The 16,978-nt window shown below is 45.7% G+C and overlaps 1 protein-coding gene across 1 annotated transcript in view; it reads left to right on the forward strand.

Annotated features, from left to right (window-relative positions):
* Positions 1 to 2,919: 2,919 nt before the first annotated feature.
* Positions 2,920 to 16,978, forward strand: part of ADAD1 (adenosine deaminase domain containing 1) — a 265,111-nt gene continuing 251,052 nt past the window's right edge. Inside the window, exon 1 of the mRNA XM_077476863.1 lies at positions 2,920 to 3,001. The gene's annotated coding sequence lies outside the window, so the exon portion shown is untranslated. The remainder of the gene's footprint in view (positions 3,002 to 16,978) is intronic.

The following is a 16,978-nucleotide window of genomic DNA, read 5'->3' on the forward strand; positions in this document are numbered from 1 at the left end:
TCTGACTTTTGTTGGCTGTGCGAACGAACAAACTTTCTGGCAACAAAAGTCCGATGGAGCAAAGTCTGATCGTGTGTACACAAAACCATAGGACTTTTGTACAAAGTACAGACACGCATGCTCAGAGCCAATGCAAAAGATCAGACAACAATACAGAAGTTGACCAAAGGTGGCGGTAAAGAGCAGAAAAACCACATGATTTGGTGAAAGTTGGCTGAAAAAGTGTTGCTGTGTGTATGCAATACAAGTTCAGGGCTGACTCCCTTTGTACAAAAATCCAAGGGAAAGTTTTTACAAAGTCCTATCGTGTGTATGAGGCTTAAAACACATTCTAAGCTTAGACAGATGCAGCCAGCAACCCTGCTGGGATGCCATAGTCCAGTCTGAATAATGTGTCCGGGTTTCAGGCAGTCTAAAACCCAGACGCATAGTTGCCAACATTGTAATAAAAAATAAATAAAAAAATAGGGACACTTTTTTGGTAGTAGGCGGAGTTGTGTTATAATTAGGGGGCGGGGCATGCGGTTATAGGTGTGGCATAGGGAATGATAAAATGGGGTGTGTCTCAAAGGGGTGTGGTTAGCGTCTGAGATGAATGCGGGATGGAGAGGGAGAGGGAAAGGGGGGAGAGGGAAAGGGAAAGGGAAAGGGGGGGGGGGACAGCAGCCCCCCGATCCTACACCACAATAGCAATGTGTTTTCCAGAGTTTGACAATCAGCAGATAAAGATACTCCAAATACCTGGTGTTAGAGCTTCAATCATCCCGGTGCCATGATCGTTATGGTGTCAGGATGATTGAAGTGCATTATTTCTATTATTACATTGTAATATGAAATGAAATCATTCAACTCACCATATTGCAGAATCAGTGGGAGCCCTGAGCACGTCACTAGCCACGTTGTCTGCCACCAGGTGCCCCATTAGAGCAGCCTTCCTCACATCTGTGTCCATCAGAGCAGCCTTCCTCACATCTGTGTCCATCAGAGCAGCCTTTCTCACATCTGGTGTCCATCAGAGCAGCCTTCCTCACATCTGGTGTCCATCGGCGGAGTCCCTCCTAACATCTGGTGCCCCGCTGACATCCAGACTCTGACTGCGCCCCTCTGACATCCAGACTCTGGCTGCGCCCCTCTGACATCCAGACTCACTGGCGCCCCCTCTGACATCCACAGACTAGCCCCCTCTGACATCCCATCCACAGACTGGGCCCCTCTGACATGACATCCCATCCACAGACTGGCCCCCTCTGACATCCCATCCACAGACTGGCCCCCTCTGACATCCCATCCACAGACTGGCCCCCTCTGACATCCCATCCACAGACTGCCCCCCCTCTGACATGACATCCCATCCACAGACTGGCCCCCTCTGACATGACATCCCATCCACATACTGCCCCTCCCTGACATGACCTCCCATCCACAGACTTCTCCCCCTCTGACATGACATCCCATCCACAGACTGCCCCCCCTCTGACATGACATCCCATCCACAGACTGCCCCCTCTGCCATCTCATCCACAGACTACCCCCTCTGCCATCCCATCCACAGACTGGCCCCTCTGCCATCCCATCCACAGACTGGCCCCTCTGCCATCCCATCCACAGACTGCCCCCTCTGCCATCCCATCCAGACTGATCCCTCTGCCATCCCATCCACAGACTGACCCCTCTGCCATCCCATCCACAGACTGGCCCCCTCTGACATCCCATCCACAGACTGCCCCCCCTCTGACATGACATCCCATCCACAGACTGGCCCCCTCTGACATGACATCCCATCCACAGACTGGCCCCCTCTGACATGACATCCCATCCACAGACTGCCCCCCCCCTGACATGACATCCCATCCACAGACTGCCCCCCCTCTGACATGACATCCCATCCACAGACTGCCCCCTCTGCCATCCCATCCACAGACTGGCCCCTCTGCCATCCCATCCACAGACTGCCCCCTCTGCCATCCCATCCAGACTGATCCCTCTGCCATCCCATCCACAGACTGACCCCTCTGCCATCCCATCCACAGATTGGCCCCCGACATACCGTCCTTCACATTGCCGCACCGTGCGGAGACTACCTTTGAATTGTGGCGCCCGCCCACTGCACATTACACACACACTGGCAGCGGGGTTGGGCGGCGCCACAGGTTCTCTATTGAAGACCATTCTTAAAAATGACGGCAAAAAACGAGAAATTCAATTTCCCGGGACAAACCGAATTTCTCAGGACATTTCCCGGGACAAAATTAATTCGGGACAAATGTCCTAATCCCGGGAAATTCGGGACAGTTGGCAACTATGCAGATGCATGATTCAAACCCGAACTGTCTGGGTGAATCCTGGACAGGTGGCAACCCTAGAGGAGAGCGGGACTGTGTCCATGTCCACTCTGCACAGCGGAGCAGACACGGACCTGTCGTCTGCTGCCTCAGTGGAGCGATCCCCGCTGAGCAAGTTGCTTCTGCTACAGTGGCGCTGCCTGTGTGAAAGGGCTTTAGGATTATCCTAGAATATAAATCAGGTTGGAAGGAGATTAATTGAACCTAGAAATGGCTTTAAAAGGACCTCAGAAACGCATCAAACCGATGTCACCAACACGACCTTCAACTGGCCATGCTGACACACTGAAGTGGAAACCTTCTATTAGTATCCCTATAGTATGCATGCACCGTGCAGACACCTGTTGTGGGTTATAATCTCCCTCTGGTTTAATTTTGCATTTTTTTAACCATAGCAACTAAACCCTAAACCTCCCTATTAAAACGAAATGCTCTTCTTAGCCCTACTTCATACAGAACCACCGATCGGCATCCACGTTATACAACACGTGGTGGGTGGAGACTACTTTCCGCACATTAGTCTCTGAGTCCTGCAGAGCGTGTGCGCGCGCGGAACGGCGATAGGTTGTAGCCATCACGTGAGCAGTGTTGCCCTGCTGTGATTGGCTGATTGTTGCGAGGCTTGGCGCCGCGGTGAGCAGTGAGGAGCGGTTTGTCAGGTGAGTGCGGAGATAGAAGAGAGCGGGTGTAATGTGTGGTGTTTGTGGGTTGAGGGATGCTAGGGTGGCTTCAGTACGTTGTTGAATCTATTATATTGTGTTTAGTCTGAGGTGAAGCTCCTTCAGCGTGGATTTAGAAGTCTTGGAACACCTTGTGTCGGTTGCTGTTGATAATTGGTTCCTTGTCAATGGTGGCTTACCTGGCTTCAAGGCCTTGGGACCCTAATGAGGAATTTCACTACCTCACGTGTTTTTATGTATTTAACATCTTCTGTATATTTGTGTTTAATGTTTATTCATAATTAGAGATGGGTGTGGCAGTTGGAATACACAACCGTAATGAAATATCTTTATACAGTAGTTCAGTGGATTATGAGCATAATGTGTTCCAGAAGAATGCTTGTAATCCAAAGCACTCCTGTATAAAAGTGAGTTTCCCCATAGGAGTCAATGGAAACTCAAATGATTTTGTTCCACAGTGACTTCTATTGTGTGCAGTACCTCATGTGGCCGGGGGTGTGGGGAGACACTCAGAAACTGCTCGGAGAGGCTTGGAAACACTCAATAAACTGAGTGTTTGAGTGGCTCCAAGAGTCACCGGTGCCCCCACACCTCTGGCCAAATGTGGTACTGCACAACACGATGAGGCTTGAATCCTGCTCGTTTTGCGAGGCAGCGCTCGCAAACCGTTTCAGGATTTTAAAAAAAAACTAGCTTGTTTTGCGAAACGCTCGTTAACCGTGTTGCTCGCAATCCAAGGTAATAATATACAGATAAGCGCTCTTCCTTTTAAATGTCATGGGAATAACTGAACAGTGACCACAATATACTGATTGTGAATAGAGATGGGCTCGGGCCACACTGCACACGTAGGGTTGCCACCTCATCCCTTTAACCACTTTAATACAGGGCACTTATACACCTTCCTGCCCAGACCAATTTTCAGTTTTCAGCGCTGTCGCACTTTGAATTACAATTGCACAGTCATGCTACACTGTACCCAAACTACATTTTTATCATTTTATTCCCAGAAATAGAGCTTTCTTTTGGTGGTATTTGATCGCCTCTGGGATTTTTATTTTCTGCTAAATAAACAAAAAAAGACAGAAAATCTTGGAAAAAAAAATGTTTTTTTTGTTTCAGTTACAAAACTTTGTAAATAAGTAAGTTTTCTCCTTCGCTGATGGGCACTGATAGGGCTGCACTGATGGGCACCAATGAAGTGGCACTGATGGGCAGCACTGATAGGTGGCACTGATATGCGACACTGATAGGTGGCGCAGATGGGCATGGATAGGTGGCGCGGATGGGCACTGATAGGCGGCATGGATGGGCGGCATTGTAACTTAAAGTTTTGTAGGGATAGATGCCAATCAGTGCCAAACAATAATGCATGCCAATCAGTGATGCCCATTGTGGGCACTGATTGGCATTCATTATGGGCACTGGCTGGCATCCCTGGTGGTCTAGGGGGCATACCTTGCCCTGTGCATTGTCTGGTGGCGTCCCTGGTGGTCCAGTGTGGGCATCCTCGGGGCTAGGGATGAGCTTCGAGTTCGAGTCGAACTCATGTTCTACTCGAACATTGCCTGTTCGCCTGTTCAGCGAACAGTGAACAATTTGGGCTGTTCGCAGCAAATTCGAAAAGCCGGAACACCCTATACAAGTCTATGGGAGAAATCTAAAGTGCTCATTTTAAAGGGTAATATGCAGATTACTGTCCTAAAAAGTGTTTGGGGACCCGGGTCCTGCCCCAGGGGACATGGATCAATGCAAAAAAAAGTTTTAAAAACGGCCGTTTTTTCAGGAGCAGTGATTTTAATAATGATTAAAGTGAAACAATAAAAGTGTAATATTCCTTTAAATTTCGTAGCTGGGGGGTATCTATAGTATGCCTCTGAAGGGGCGCATGTTTCTGGTGCTTAGAACTGTCGCTGCACAAAGTGTCATTTGTGCAGGAAAAAAAGTCCTTTAAAATCACTTGCGGCTAAATTGTCGGGTCTCCGTAATACAGAGAACACTCAATGAGTGTTCTCTGTATTAGCCGACAATTCATTCATTCATTGATTAAAAAAAATAAAAAATAAAAAAAAAAGCGTGGGGGTTCCCCTAAATTCAATTACCAGGCCCTTCAGGTCTGACATGGATATTAAGGGGAACCCCGTGTCAAATTTAAAAAAAAATTGACGTGGGGGTCCCCCCAAATATCCATACCAGACCCTTCAGGTCTGATATGGATATTAAGGGGAACCCCGCATAAAATTTAAAAAAAATTGACGTGGGGGTCCCCCTAAAAATCCATATCAGACCCTTTATCCGAGCACGCAACCTGGCAGGCCGCAGGAAAAGAGGGGGGGACGAGAGAGCGGCCCCCCCTCCCTCCTGAACCGTACCAGGCCACATACCCTCAACATTGGGAGGATGCTTTGGGGGTCTGTGACCCCTCAAAGCACCTTGTCCCCATGTTGATAAGGACAAGGGCCTCATCCTCACAACCCTGGCCGTTGGTTGTGAGGGTCTGCGGGCGGGGGGCTTATCAGAATCTGGAAGCCCCCTTTAACAAGGGGACCCCCCAGATCCCGGCCCTCCCCCTGTTTGAAATGGTAAGGGGGTACAAAAGTACCCCTACCATATCACAAAGAAAGTGTCAAAATGGTTAAATAAGACAAACACACTTATGAAAAATTCCTTTATTAAAAATGAAAAAAAAAAAAAAAAAGATTCCAGCGATCCACTCTTGCTATCCAGCGACGGGTCTCCGGGGTCCAGCGATGGATGATCATATCCAGCGACGGGGGAATCTCTCAGTCCAGCGCTGTCCATACATCGTTCTTCTGTCTCCTCTCCGGAGACACTGCAGAGAGCACAGCGCTGACGTTTCTTATATTGGGAGGGCGGGGCCACCCGTCACCTGACCCCGCCCCTCTGACGCTGGAGAGGGAAGCCAGGGGTTCCCCAGTGACGTGTGGGTGACCCCGCCCCCTCTGATGTAACGGAAACCTGCGTTAAAACGGAAACGGAAACGTCAGCGCTGTGCTCTCTGCAGTGTCTCCGGAGAGGAGACAGAAGAACGATGTATGGACAGCGCTGGACTGAGAGATTCCCCCGTCGCTGGATATGATCATCCATCGCTGGACCCCGGAGATCCGTCGCTGGATAGCAAGAGTGGATTAGCACCGCTGGAATCTTTTTTTTTTTTTTTTTTTTTTTTTTTTTTTTCCCATTTTTAATAAAGGAATTTTTCATAAGTGTGTTTGTCTTATTTAACCATTTTGACACTTTCTTTGTGAAATGGTAGGGGTACTTTTGTACCCCCTTACCATTTCAAACAGGGGGGGGCGGGATCTGGGGGTCCCCTTGTTAAAGGGGACTTCCAGATTCTGATAAGCCCCCCGCCCGCAGACCCTCACAACCAACGGCCAGGGTTGTGAGGATGAGGCCCTTGTCCTTATCAACATGGGGACAAGGTGCTTTGAGGGGTCACAGACCCCCAAAGCATCCTCCCAATGTTGAGGGTATGTGGCCTGGTACGGTTCAGGAGGGAGGGGGGGCGCTCTCTCGTCCCCCCCTCTTTTCCTGCGGCCTGCCAGGTTGCGTGCTCGGATAAAGGGTCTGATATGGATTTTTAGGGGGACCCCCACGTCAATTTTTTTTTTAAATTTGACACGGGGTTCCCCTTAATATCCATGTCAGACCTTGAAGGGCCTGGTAATTGAATTTAGGGGAACCCCCACGCTTTTTTTTTTTTTTTTTTTTTTTTTAATCAATGAATGAATTGTCGGCTAATACAGAGAACACTCATTGAGTGTTCTCTGTATTACGGAGACCCGACAATTTAGCCGCAAGTGATTTTAAAAGACTCTTTTTCCTGCACAAATGACACTTTGTGCAGGGACAGTTCTAAGCACCAGAAACATGCGCCCCTTCACAGGCATACTATAGATACCCCCCAGCTACGAAATTTAAAGGAATATTACACTTTTATTGTTTCACTTTAATCATTATTAAAATCACTGCTCCTGAAAAAACGGCCGTTTTTAAAACTTTTTTTTGCATTGATCCATGTCCCCTGGGGCAGGACCCGGGTCCCCAAACACTTTTTAGGACAGTAACTTGCATATTACCCTTTAAAATGAGCACTTTAGATTGTGAACGTTCGAGTCCCATAGACTTTAATAGGGTTCTAAAGTTCACACGAAGTTTAGGTCTGTTCGCAGGTTCTGGTGCGAACCGAACAGGGGGGTGTTCGGCTCATCCCTACTCGGGGCTGTGCTGATAATCGATCAGCACAGACCCCCTCCTCCGAGGAGCAGCCGATCGGCTCTCCTCTACTCATGTCTGACAGACGAGAGTGAGGAAAAGCCGATCACCGGCTCTTCCTATTTACACTGTGATCAGCCGTGATTGGACACGGCTGATCGCGTGGTAAAGAGTCTCCGTCGGAGACTCTTTACCGAGATCGTAGTTGCGGGGTGTCAGACTGAACGCCGCAATGCACTTAATATCCTGATCACGTCATATGACATCTGGTCAGGATATTACAACCACTTTGCCACCGTCATTTTGCTATATGGCGGGCGGCAAGTGGTTAAACCAGAAACCATACTAATTACACGGGTTCCAAGGATAATTTAATTTCAGATATGGCACTAAGTGAGTTTAATTACCACCTTAATCAGCCACAGAACATGTGTTTGGTTTTAAAGGGATGAGATGGCAACCCTGTGAATGGCTATTCACATGGAGGGAGACCTTAACCACTTAAGGACCGCCGTATTGCCAATGTACGTCATTACAATGGCACAGGCAGGCACAAGGACGTACATGTACGTGCCTGCCTTCCAGCGGGTGGGGGGTCCGATCGGACCCCCTCCTGCTGGATACGGCGGTCTGGTTCGCTGCAGGAGTGATCCGAGATGAGGGGATGGCTGTTGGTTTCTGGCCACCCCCTCTCGATCGCTCCTGGCCAATGAGAAGCTTCCTCCCACTGTGTATTGTATACACAGAAAAAAGGGAGAAAACAAACTGTGCTAAGGTGAAAAAAATATGTAAATATGTGAAGTGTGTGAAATGGATGTGAATTTCTTAAATAATAAAAATATTGAAAATATTCAGCTGCGGCTTCAATATGTCACATACATGCAGAATAGGTAAATGAAAAATTATAAGCCGCGCTTAAACAAAAACAAATACAACCAACTACTCGTGCAGTAATATTGAAATACGTACTAATACAGGGTATAGCAACCCTATATATACGTAATACAGGGCACATGCGTGTTAATATTTCAAATCCAGAATCTCACTACTGTAATTCACTACATATAATAAGGTTCCATAACATAACTTATAAATACAAAAAATTATATATAAACCATAAACACCCAGTGTGTAAACAATAAGTCCGTGTATAAAACTCCAAAAATGGTTGACGTGAAGCTGTAAATGAAATCCTCTAAAAATAAACCACAATGTTCATAGAATCCAAAATGGGAAGAATCGTGTTCAGTCCACCACCAACATACATTGAGATTTACTGCTTACCAAATAGATATGACCCCCCACTACAGAGGGTCACACGGAACTTTATGAAATTGTGCACCACTTCCAGCCGCAGGGGGAGGGGGTTCCTCGATGTCCTCCTGGCTTCGCTGCTTCAAAGAATCTTGGGAAGAAAGACTCGCTCCCGAATACTTGACTCAAAGGTCCATACATAGGAAGGAGGAAGTGATGTCATTCTCCTCGGGGCGGTCTTTTTGACCGGACTACGAGGAGAAGACAGAAAGTAGGTACACACAGGCACACAAAACCCCCCCCCCCCCCCCCCCAGTCACAGTGTCACCGTTTGCAGTGATCATTTATTTACTGATCACTGCATTCAGTGTCAGTTGTAAAAGTAAAAACTGTCAGGGCAGTTAGTGTTAAGTCCAGGGTAGCCCCCTACCACCCCCTGATTGCCCCTAGAGTTAACCCTTTCACCCCCTTTTGCCAGTGTCACTAAGCGATCATTTTTCTGATCACTGCATTAGTGTCACTGGTGTCGCTAGGTAGCTAGTTATTTTTTTAGGTTCACCGCCAGGTTTTTATAGCGCTAGGTACCCCGATATACTACCCAATAATGGTTTTAACCCCCTGATTGCCCCTAGTTAACCCTTTCACCAGCGATCACAGTATGTGTCACTGGTGACGCTGGTTAGCCAGTTAGTTATTTAGGTTCCCCGTCAGGTTTTTATATAGCGCCAGGGACCCCCATATACTACCTAATAAAAATTTGAACCCCCTGATTGCCCATAGTTAACCCTTTCACCAGCGATCACAGTATGTGTCACTGGTGACGCTGGTTAGCCAGTTAGTTATTTAGGTTCCCCGTCAGGTTTTTATATAGCGCCAGGGACCCCCATATACTACCTAATAAAAATTTGAACCCCCTGATTGCCCATAGTTAACCCTTTCACCAGCGATCACAGTATGTGTCACTGGTGACGCTGGTTAGCCAGTTAGTTATTTAGGTTCCCCGTCAGGTTTTTATATAGCGCCAGGGACCCCCATATACTACCTAATAAAAATTTGAACCCCCTGATTGCCCATAGTTAACCCTTTCACCAGTGATCACTGTATAAGTGTTACGGATGACTCTGGTTAGTTTGCTTTTTTATAGCATCAGGACACCCACCATTTATTACCCAATAAAGGTTTAACCCCCTGATCACCCGGCGGGTGATATCAATTAGGTTTTAGGGTCAGATAGGGTCTGCGTCGCCCCAGGCAGCGATAGGTTAGTGCCAGTACCGCTAACACCCACCCGCAAAGCATAAACCTCCCGTAGTGGTATAGAATCTAAACAGATCAATATCTGATCTGATCAGATCTATACTAGCGTCCCCAGCAGTTTAGGGTTCCAAAAAAACGCATTGTTAGCGGGATCAGCCCACATACCTGCTGGCACCTGCGTTTTGCCCCTCCGCCCAGCCCACCCAAGTGCAGTATCGATCGATCACTGTCGCTTACAAAACACTAAACGCATAACTACAGCGATCGCAGAGTCAGGACTGATCCCTGCGATCGCTAACAGTTTTTTTTGGTAGCATTTTATATTTAAATCCGGAAGGCAGTGCTTGGTTTTCGGGGTCCGGTACGTGGCTAGGCTCCCAAAAAGTCCCCCACGTGTGGTATCCCCGTACTCGGGAGAAGCAGCAGAATTTATTTTGGGGTGTAATTTGACTTGTGCCTATAGCATGTGTGAGCAATATATCATTTAGTGACAACTTTGTGCAAAAAAATAAAAAATTGTAAAATTCCTGCAACTTGTGGCAAAATATAAAATATTTCATGGACTCAACATGCCTCTCAGTAAATAGCTTGGGGTGTCTACTTTCCAAAATGGGGTCATTTGGGGGGGGGGGTTTGTGTTAATTTGGCATTTTATGGCCTTCGAAACTGTGATAGGTAGTGGGGAGTGAAATCAAAAATTTGCACCCTTAGAAACCCTGAGGCCAGTTATTGGTTTTCGGGGTGCCGTACGCAGCTAGACTCCCAAAAAGTCCCACATATGTGGTATCCCCGTACTCAGGAGAAGCAGCAGAATATATTTTGGGGTGCAATTCCACATATAACTATGGCATGTGTGAGCAATATATCATTTAGTGACAACTTTTTGTAAACTTTTATTTTTTTTTTGTCATTATTCAATCACTTGGGACAAAAAAAATATTCAATGGGCTCAATATGCCTCTCCACAACTTCCTTGGGGTGTCTACTTTCCAAAATGGGGTCATTTGGGGGGGGGGTTTGTACTGCCCTGCCATTTTAGCAGGAATGAGATAGGCAGTCGTAAATTCCAGAAAATGTACTCTAGTTTGTAGACGCTATAACTTTTGGGCAAACCAATAAATATACGCTTATTGACATTTTTTTTTTTTTTACTAAAGACATGTGGCTGAATAAATTTTGCCCTAAATGTATGACTAAAATTGAGTTTATTCGATTTTTTTCTTATAACAAAAAGTAGAAAACATCCTTTTTTCTCAAAATTTTCGGTCTTTTTCCATTTATATCGCAAAAAAGAAAAAGCGCAGAGGCAATCAAATACCATCAAAAGAAAGCTCTATTTGTGGGAAGAAAAGAACGCAAATTTCGTTTGGGTGCAACATTGCATGACCGCGCAATTACCAGTTAAAGCAGCGCAGTGCGAAATTGTAAAAAGACCTCTGGTCCTTAGGGTGTTTATTGGTCCGGGGCTGAAGTGGTTAAAGAGGTAGTAAACCCTGATGAGTTTACTTCCTCTTTCATTCCCTGCAAAGGCAAAGCATAACGGACTACTATGCATCGCATAGTAGCCCATTATGTGTCACTTACCTGACACAGGAGCCAGCGAAGTCGCCGCTGTCCCCTGTAGTCCGCCGCATCCATCTTGTTGGTGGGGTCTCGCAGCTCCACCGCTGTCATTCGGCGAAGCCGCGATGACGTCACTCCCGCGCATGCGCACGGGAGCCGACACGCGCGGCAGCTCCGTCGCTGAGAATGCCGCGCTCAGTGCGCCTGCACGTTTTCGGGCAAATCTCCTAAACCATATAGGTTTAGGAGATATTGCTTGGACCTACAGGTAAGCCTTAATCTAGGCTTACCTGTAGGTCAAAGTGGTTTGTAAGGGTTTACAACCACTTTAATTCCTGATTTGTGCAGCTGTGAACTGGGAAATGTCTCAGGACCCTTTCACACTGGGCCTGTGGGTACATTGGCGGTAAAGTGTTGCTATTTTTAGCGGTGCTTTACTGTCAATTTTAGCGTCCAAGAAAGGGTTAAAAACACCTCAAAGCGTTGCTGCAGCAGTGCTATGCCGGAAGTATAGCCGCACTGCCGCATTGATTTCAATGGGCAGGAGTGGTTTAGGAGCGGCACTGCTCCAAAGATGCTGCTAGCAGGACTTTTTTTTATAAAAAAAATTTTTGCGTCCTGCCAGCGCACTGCTCCAGTGTGAAAGCCCTTGGGGCTTCCACATTGGAGAGACAGAAGCTGCTCTTTCAGGGCGCTTTGCATCTGCTATTTTTAGAGATGTAGCGCCTGCAAAGTGCCCCAGTGTGAAAGGGGTCTTGCGGCCTGTCACTAGCCGTGTGAAGTGTCAGCTTCCTGGTGTGATCGGGCATGTGGGATTTCAAACATGCTCAAGCCCATCTTTGTTCACAATCAGTGTATTGTCACTGTTCAGTTATTTGTTTATATGACGTTTAAGCACCTGCCGACCAGCCGCCACAGTTATACTATGACAGATTGGCACTGCCATGCAAATCGCCGTAGGTGTACGTTGGACTTGTACACAATAAATTTGTGGGCGCGCACGTGACAATCAGCGGACTTGACGTCTGCTGGCTACCCGCGATCGTTCCCCACAGTGACAGAACGGGGATCTGCCATAGTAAACAAGGCAATTCTCTGTTCTGACAGGAGATGACACAGAGATCTTGTCTTTCTGCTATGCAGGAAGACGAGATCTATGTGTTGTTCCAGGCAGCCCATCCCCCCCCACACAGTTTTATATTGTGGAGAGGGAGGAGCCCACACTAAACCACAGCTGTTTAGTGTGCAGTCAGCAGCTGTTTTGGGCTACGGAGCCATGCGGCAGAGGGACAGTGTGATTTATGTTTTATTGCATTACACAACTCCCTTTTGTTTTATTTTTTTTAATTGTAAAGTGCACAAAGTGACTCGCCACACAGTGCATTACCATGCAGAGAGGCGTGATATGATGCAGACATGATGAACAATATTGCACAGCTCTAGAGTGCAGAGAAAAACTGCTTTCTGGTGTGAACATAAAACCGAAAACTATTGTTTTCTTTGTCGTTCCAATTAACCTACCTTTTTTATTCATGATGAAAAATGCAGGTTACTGTACTTGGTGTGAACGGGCCCTGATCAACTTGAGCTCTGGAAGATTTTACCCCCTTCACGATCAAGACATTTTTTTGCTATTGGGCACTGTGCTTATTTAACTGCGTAGTTTCATGCCAAGTTGTACCCAAACAACATTTTTATCTTTTTTTTTTTTTTATTATTTTTTATTTTTTTTTGCAATAAAACAGAAAAAAGACCAAAAATTAAAAGGGAAAAAAAAATACATTTTGCTATAAAACATATCCAATTAACCACTTCAGCTCTGGAAAATTGCTGCTAAATGACCGGGCATTTTTTTTGCGATTCGGCAATGTGTCGCTTTAACTGACAATTGCGCGGTCGTGCGACGCTGTACCCAAAACAAAATTGACATCCTTTTTTTTTTCTCACAAATGGCTTTCTTTTGATCGCCTCTACGGTTTTTATTTTTTGCGCTATAAACAAAAAAGCGATCATTTTGGGGGAAAAAATAATTTTTACTTTTTGCTAAAATATCGCCATTTTCTTTTTTAAAAAAGCAAATTTTTTTCAGTTCAGGCTGATATGTATTCTACATATTTTTGGTAAAAAAAAAAAAAAATCACAATAAGTGTATATTGATTGGTTTGCGCAAAAGTTATAGCGTCTACAAAATAGGGGATAGAGTTATAGCTTTTTTTTTTTTTTTTTTTTCTTTACTAGTAATGGCGTCAATCTTTTTTTTATTTTATTTTTTTCGGGACTGCGATATTATGGCGGACACTCTTGACACACTTTTGGGACCATTTGCATTTATACAACGATCAGCGCTATAAAAATGCACTGATTAGTGTAAAAATGTCACTGACACGTGTTAGTTTCTAACTGAAGGGGACTGTCGTCATTGCTACCATCGGTCACGAGCATCGGCACACCCGCTGTGCAGTGGGAGCGTGCTTGCTATCCCGATCCTGCGAGCCGACGTATAGCTACGACGGTTTGCGGGATCGTGTTGACCTACCGCAGTCAAATGAAGTAGAGGTCGACCGATATGGGTTTTTCTCTGGCCGATGCCGATATTTAGAAATCATGGCGGCCGATAGCCGATATAGGATGCCGATTTTTTTTGGGCCGATATGTTAGGCCGATTTTATTTTATTTATTTATTTTTTTCCTTTTTTATTTTATTTTTTAATCCCCCTTGATCTAACACACCTTTCCCACTGGGGCGTTTTTCAGGCGCTTTTGGGCTAAAAATAGCGCCTGTAAAATGGCTCCCCTGCAGTCTGTGTGAAAGACAGAGTGCTTTCACACTGAGGCGATGCGCTGGCAGGATCTTAAAAAAAAAAGTCCTGCAAGCAGCACGTTTGGAGTGGTGTATACCGCTCATCCACCACTCCTGCCCATTGATATGAATGGGCACCACTGCTGAAGCGCATGCAATGCGATTTGGCAGCAGTGCTTCATGGGCGCATTTAACCTCTTCCTCGGCCGCTAGCTGGGTTATATGTGCCCCACTAGCAGCCAAATAGCACCGCTAAAATGATGGTAAAGATCCGCTAAAACTTGCGTTTTACCATCAACGCTCCAGTGTGAAAGCAGCCTTCATAAGTGATACAGAAAATTTCTTACATTTAAACATTTATTAAACAAAACAAACCTCCAATCAGTTTACTTGTATGTATGATTTAGATTAAAAAAAAACAAAAAAAAACTATATATTAAATAAAAACGGGTAGTCAAAACTTTTGTACGAAAAAAAAAATGGGCTAACTTTACTGTTTTTATTTTATTTTTATTTTTTAAATAGTGTATTTTTTTCCTAAAAAAAAAAATGCATTTGAAAGACCTCTGTGCAAATGCAGTGTGACATAAAATATTGCAACAACCGCTATTTTATTCCTTAGGATCTCTGTTAAAAAAATATATATAATTTTTGGGGGGGGTCTAAGTGATTTTCTGGCAGAAAATACAGGATTTTTACTTGTAAGCAACAAGTGTCAGAAAAGATTTAGTCTTTAAATGGTTAAACTGAGAACTTCTACACACAGAGATGACTTCATTCATTCAAGTGTAAACATTGTATCATTCTGTTCTTTTCTTGGCAGCCTGCCCAGAGAGGAGGAAAGTGTTTCTATGACGACTCAGGGAACTTACACTGACTGAAATGACTTCTGTAATAGAAAAGTCCCGCTGTAGTTCTAAATCGGCTTTTTATCAGCTCAAATCGGCCGATGCCGATTATTTAAAAAACGGCAAATATCGGCCGGCCGATATATCGGTCGACCTCTAAAATGAAGTAGTTAACCCTTTCACGACCAAACCTATTTCTGACATTTGGTGTTTGCAAGTTAAAATCCATATTTTAAATTTTTTTTGTAGAAAATTACTTGGAGCCCCCAAACATTATATATAATTAGCAGAGAATCTAGAGAATAAAATGGCGACTGTTGCAATATTTTATGTCACACGGTATTTGTGCAGCGGTGGTTTAATCACTTAAGGACCGCCGCATGTAAATGTACGTGGGCACAAGCACGTACATGTACGTGGGCACAAGCACGTACATGTACGTGCTTGCCTTCCAGCGGGTGGGGGGTCCGATCGGACCCCCTCCCGCTGGCTGCGGCGGTCTGTTTCGCTTCAGGAGCGATCCGGGATGAGAGGATGGCCGTTGGTTTCTGGCCATCCCCTCTCTATCGCTCCTGGCGAATGAGAAGGTTTCCTCCGCCTGTGTAGTGTAAACACAGGCAGGGAGGAAGTGATGTCATTTTTCTCAGGCGGTCTTTTTGACCGGTCTGCGAGGAGATAACAATAGTAAGTACACCAACACTAGACTGACATGTAGGTACACATAGGCACACAAATCCCCCCCCCAGTCACAGTGTCACTGATTGCAGTGATCATTTATTTACTGATCACTGTATTTAGTGTCAGTTGTGACAGTAAACGGTGTCAGGGCAGTTAGTGTTAGGTCTAGGGCAGCCCCCTAATAAAGGTTTAACCCCCTGATTGCCCCTAGAGTTAACCCTTTCACCCCCTTTTGCCAGTGTCACTAAGCAATCGTTTTTCTGATCGATGCATTAGTGTCACTGGTGCCGTTAGGTAGATAGTTCTTTTTTTTTTTTAGGTTCACCGCCAGGTTTTTTATAGCATTAGGTACCCCCATATACTACCCAATAAAGATTTTAACCCCCTGATTGCCCCTAGAGTTAACCCTTTCACCAGCGATCACCGTATGTGTCACTGGTGACGCTGGTTAGCCAGTTAGTTATTTAGGTTCCCTGTCAGGTTTTTATATCGTATCAGGGACCCCCATATACTACCTAATAAAGATTTTAACACCCTGATTGCCCCTAGTTAACCCTTTCACCAGTGATCACCGTATAAGTGTTACGGCTCTGGTTAGTGACTCTGGTTAGTTAGTTTGCTTTTTATAGCATCAGGGCACCCACCATTTATTACTCAATAAAGGTTTAACCCCCTGATCAACCGGCGAGTGATATCATTGAGGTTTTAGGGTCGGTCTGCGTCACCCCAGGCAGCGCTAGGTTAGTGCCAGTACCGCTAACACCCACGCGCAAAGCATACACCTCCCGTAGTGGTATAGAATCTGAACAGATCAATATCTGATCTGATCAGATCTATACTAGCGTCCCCAGCAGTTTAGGGTTCCAAAAAAACGCATTGTTAGCGGGGTCAGCCCAGATAACTGCTAGCACCTGCGTTTTGCTCTTCCGCCCAGCCCACCCAAGTGCAGTATCGATCGATCATTGTCACTTACAAAACACTAAACGCATAACTGCAGCGTTCGCAGAGTCAGGCCTGATCCCTGCGATCGCTAAGCCCTTGTACACACGGCCGGAGATTCCGACAACCAAATCCGTCGGAGTAATTCCGACGGATTAATTCCGGAAGAGGTCCGGAAGTGATGTTGCATACACACAGTCGAACTAAGTTGTCGGAAAATCCGATTGTACATAACGTGATGACGTTATTTCGTTACGACGGGACTACGTTCAGGCTAGTAGCCAATAGCTTTGGTCTAGGAATTTGATCTGAGCATGCGTGGCACTTTGTCCATCGGAGTATGTCTGATCAGAGCATTTGGTCAGATAATTTTACCGG

This window comes from Lithobates pipiens, unplaced genomic scaffold, assembly GCF_037356315.1.
Source record: "Lithobates pipiens isolate NorthernLeopardFrog02 unplaced genomic scaffold, aLitPip1_a1.2 Scaffold_13, whole genome shotgun sequence".
NCBI classification, from domain to species: Eukaryota; Metazoa; Chordata; class Amphibia; order Anura; family Ranidae; genus Lithobates; species Lithobates pipiens.